Genomic DNA, 5234 nt, shown 5'->3' on the forward strand with positions numbered 1-5234 from the left:
AGCATTTAATTTTTTTGCCACCAGCACTCACCTGTGAAGCCCCGTGGTAGCACAGGAGCTAGGAGAGCCTTGGATTCCCCCTCTGCTTCAGCAACGCTGTCTCTCCCCTGCCCTGGCTCTCCTTCGGCCTGCTTTCCACTTTGCCTTTGGGCGGCAGTGTGCCATCTGGAGACCAATGCTGCCCTCCAGGGGCCGGAGCTGCGCGTGTATGTTCGGAAAGGAAAGCCAGGGGGCCAGCTAAGGGTGAAGAAGCCCTGTGCTGCGGTGCAAGGGGAAGCCCACTGCCCTGGCCTGCACCAGGCATGGGGCACCGTGAGCTCCACCTGTTAGCTGCATTGCTCAAGGGCCAAACACTGAAGCCCATGCTTCCGAAAAACGACAGGACGTTCAACAGCACCTTCTCTTGTACCCGGCTGTCCAAGGACAAGACGAACGTGAAGATTCCTAGCCACTTCGTGGTTAAGGTGCACAACTTTCAAATGGTGAACTAAAACTATGCAGGGGGGAAACGGGCTAAATGGAAAAAAAATATATATATATATATTACACACATATATGTCCAAACGCATCCAAATTGGAGCTGTAAAGGAGAGAAGGCAGCAACCATTTCTACTACTTCTCCAAAAATGCCTATCACAAAATAAAGTTATTGGACCTTGACTATTCATGATCACATGCACCAAGTATCATCTTGAGCGATGAAGTATTGCATTTATTCTCATTAAAATCACGCTGGGCACTCGACGCTCATTCCTACAATCCTAGCTACTCCGGACGGTGAAATCCGAAGATCGCTGTTCAAAGCCAGCCCAGGCAGGATGGTCCAACATGCTTTGGTTTTTCCTTTGGTGTGGTTACTCAAAAAAAAAAAGAAAAAAAGAAGCCAGGAGGGGCGTTGAGGCACTAATACAGAGCACCAGCCCTGAGAAGAACGTCTAAGGAACAGCACCCAGACCATGGATCCATATTGTTATTAATATTGGTTTGGAAGTTCTAACAAAACTAGTAAGAATATATTAAAATGTTAATGAAGCCTGGAAAGAAAGCAAGTGTGTTCTTGGCAATATGACTCAATGTTTATAAAATCCCTCCTACTCAGAAAACACTTGGAAAAAAATGTTTACATAACAAATATACCAAAATACTCCCACTTGGTGTCCACAACAACAATAAGCACTAGTTTGTATTACTTAGAACTTTACAGGAGTGTGTTTTTATGTAAATGGAAAAGAGTTACACACTCTTATTTGGATTACCTCAGTGTAATTATTCTGAAACTCATCCTTGAAACACTTACAATTCCTTTTTCGTATCCCACTGTATATACAGTGTATTTTGGGGTAAAACATCATACTCCAGCTGTATAGAATTTTGGATTGTTTCTTATATTTTGGCTGTTAAAACTGCTGTCATGGAGCTGAGGATGTCGCTCCGTGGTAGAGCACCAGGCATGATCAAAATAGCCTAAAGAGGACATAAGCTCAAGTGCTAATAACGGCACGCGCACACACACACACACACACACACACACCCTCACAATTTTGCTTATTTTTCAATTGTTTGCATTCTCAAACAGTTGTAGAAAGGACTGGTTTTAATTCAACATATCTGTGTGTGAACAGAACACATCTTGATCAATGTCGGAACTTCATAATTTCTCACACCTCTCCCCAAACTGTCCATCCCCTCAAGGGAACGGGTTCCGTTTTCACATACGTCCGTTGAGTGCTACGCTGGCATCTGACCGCCTTCCTCTCCCCATCTACCTCCCCCCTCTTCACCTCCTCCCCCTCACAACACACGCTCCGGCTTCCTGATAGTCGTTACGTTCAACAGTTACGTTCTTCAAAGGAGTTCCAGCGTTGGATTTTAACATACTTAATGTGTTTGTGTATATATGTATGACCATCTATGACCAGCTATATGTCTACCTATCTATTTATAATTTAGATCTAACTTCCACCTATGAGAGAAAACATGCATCCTTTGTCTCTCTGAGCCTGACTTAGCTCAGTCAACATGTTAGTCCATTTTTTTTAAAACTGCTCTCATTCATACACAGGTCTTTATATGGCACATGCGCCGTTTCTCTTTTCATTGAGGAGAAATACTGTGTCATATGATTTATAGAGGCATACTTCCTTGAACAATAGCCAGGGGATTTCTAAAGCGATTGTTATCATTTTACGTTGTTGTCAGTGGTATATGAGAGTCCTGGTTGTTTCAAGGTGCTTGCTAGCTAGCACGTGAAACATATAATTAGACTCAATGATAGACTCAATGATTCTATTAGATATGTAATATTGCTGATTTAACTTGTCTTGTAAGTCATGGTGCTTGAATTCAGGACCTGGGCATTGTCCCTGGGTTTTCGGCTCTAGGCTAGTGCTCTACCACTTTGAGCACAGCCCTGCTTCCGGTATTCTGGTGGTTAATGGAGATGAGTCACACAGCCTTTCCTGCCTGGTCTGGCTGCCAGCGGTAATCCTCAGATCCCAGACTCCTGAGTAGCTAGTGTTGCAGGTGTGAACCACTGGCGCCCAGATATTGATTTCACTGAAAAATATTGGTGTTAAGTGCATTTTCATGTCTGTATTTCCTGCCCAAATACCACCTTCGTGAAGTATCTACTCAGTGTTCTTTTTACTAAGTTCTTGATTTATTGGATTTGGAGATCACACACACACACACACACACACACACACACTTCTTATACAGAAAATTGCAAAATTTCTCAACCTCCCATGGTTTCTCTTCTTATTCCTAATACTATCTTTGTCCTATCCTTTATTTCAGCGCAAATTGTCAATATATTTTCCATGAATTTTACTTTAGTTCGATATACAAGAAATCTTTTTTGGGCTGGGGATATGGCCTAGTGGTAGAGTGCTTGCCTCGCATACATGAAGCCCTGGGTTTGATTCCTCAGCAGCATGTATATAGAAAAAGGCAGAAGTGGCGCTGTGGCTCAAGTGGCAGAGTGCTAGCCTTGAGCAAAAAGAAGCCAGGGACAGTGCTTAGGCCCTGAGTCCAAGGCCCAGGACTGGCAAAAAAGAAAAACCCGGTAGTGTCACCATGGCTCAAGTGGTAAAGCACTAGCCTTGAGCAAAAAGGAGAGCAGGGACAGAGCCTAAGCCCAGAGTTTGAGCTCCAGTTCTGACCAAATAATAATAATAATAATAAATAAACCAAAGAAATCTTTTTCCTAAGTCACAAAGCTTTTACCCATAGTGTTTTTACACGCTTTATCTACTGCATTTAGCCATGAGCCATTTTGCTGCCTTGTCTTTAATAGGTGGGGTAGGATATGTATCAAAATGGTTGTTTTTCGTATTCAGTTGCTTATTTGCAAGTGGTTGAAAGGACTACCTTTCTCCCAATGAACTGTCTCCATAAACTTGTCAAAATCCATTTGTCCATGATGATTGTGGGTGTGTGCATGTGTGCAAAGCGTGTGTGTGTGCGCTGGTACTGGGGCTTTTCTTTCAAGGTCAGCCCCTTGAGCCTCGGCTCCACTTCTGGCATCATTCCGTGGTGAACTGGAGAGTCTGATGGGTTTTCCTGTCCAGGCTGGCCTGGAACCGCAGTCCTTCCGTCTATTTCTTCATTCTGTTGGGCCAACTACCATCTTTGGTGAGCTGACATCTGGAAACGTGACTGCTGTTTAATAATTAAAGTAAGAAATGACAGGAAAAGCAGTGGTGAGGCTTGTCAGGTGAAGCGGAGGCGGCTGTGAGGTCACCCCAGTGCCCCTTCTCCCATTCCTGCCATTATCACTCACAGGTTAAGGCCCATCAACTGCTGTGGTGCAAGGAGGGTGAGCCACACTCGTGAGCTCTCCACGTGCACAAACCCTGGGGGCTGGCGATGGGAGGCCCCAGGCCCGGGCATCTGCAAACCAGCACCGGTTGCCACCCCGGCGGCTCTGTTCCCTGCGGGAGCTCATCTGTGTCAACGGCTTCGCCTACCTCTTGACTCCATCTTCAAGGCCCGTGGAGAGCGGCTGCGTTTCCCGATCCCGTCTTCCCTGCCCGCCTCCTCTGCCCGCACACGGGTTTTCCAGACCTGCCCTTCTCACGGGCTCCAAGGTTCCCTTGTACCTGAGCTCACACCTTCCCCTCCCTGCAGGGAGCCGCCCCGCGCCTGAAAGGCGGTGTGGGTGCAAGGCGTGCGTGCGCACGCGGCTGTGTGTGAGAGGATGTCCCGGCCATCCCAGGGCAGGTCCTCTCAGGGTGGACGCAACATGCGCGTGTGCAAGCTGCTGTGTGGATGAAAGCAAGACGTGCGTGTGCAAAGTTGCTATGTGGATGCGAGACTGCGTGTGCAAGCCATCGTGTGGATGCAAGGTGTGCGTGTGCAAGCCGCCGTGTGGACGCAAGGTGTGCGTGTGCAAGCTGCTGTGTGGACGCAAGGTGTGCGTGTGCACGCCGCCCTGTGGATGCAAGGCGTGCGTGTGCAAACCGCTGTGTGGACGTAAGGTGTGTGTGTGCACGCCGCCCTGTGGATGCAAGGCGTGCGTGTGCAAACCGCTGTGTGGACGTAAGGTGTGTGTGTGCACGCCACCGTGTGAATGCAAGGCGTGCATGTGCAAGCCGCCCTGTGGATGCAAGGTGTGCGTGTGCAAGCTGCTGTGTGGACGCAAGGTGTGTGCACGCCGCCGTGTGGATGCAAGACGTGCGTGTGCACGCCACCGTGTGAATGCAAGGCGTGCATGTGCAAGCCGGCCTGTGGATGCAAGATGTGCGTGTGCAAGTTGCTATGTGGACGTAGGGTGTGCGTGTGCACGCCGCCGTGTGCACGCCGCGGTGTGGACGCAAGGCGTGCGTGTGCACGCAGCCGTGTGGACGCAAGACGTGCGTGTGCACGCCGCCGTGTGGATGCAAGATGTGCGTGTGCAAGTTGCTATGTGGACGTAGGGTGTGCGTGTGCACGCCGCCGTGTGGACGCGAGGCGTGCGTGTGCAAAGCCCGGGCCTCTCGAGAACGGAACCGCCGGGCCCCGCGCCTCCGGCCTGGTTCTCCCGCCAGGCCCTCGCAGCACGCGGGCGGCCACGACGGAGGAGGCCGAAAGGCACGCCGGGAAACCCCGGACTTCCGCCGGGACCGCGGGTCGGCCGCAGCCGCGTCCGGTTTCCAGGGGAACGAGCGCTTCCGGCCCGTGGGCGCCGGGCGCCGGAAGTCGCCACCTCGCTTCCGGTGTCCGTGCATCCGGGGGCGGGACCCCGGCCGGCGAGT

This window comes from Perognathus longimembris, chromosome 5 (genome assembly GCF_023159225.1).
Source record: "Perognathus longimembris pacificus isolate PPM17 chromosome 5, ASM2315922v1, whole genome shotgun sequence".
In the NCBI taxonomy this organism is placed as follows: domain Eukaryota; kingdom Metazoa; phylum Chordata; class Mammalia; order Rodentia; family Heteromyidae; genus Perognathus; species Perognathus longimembris.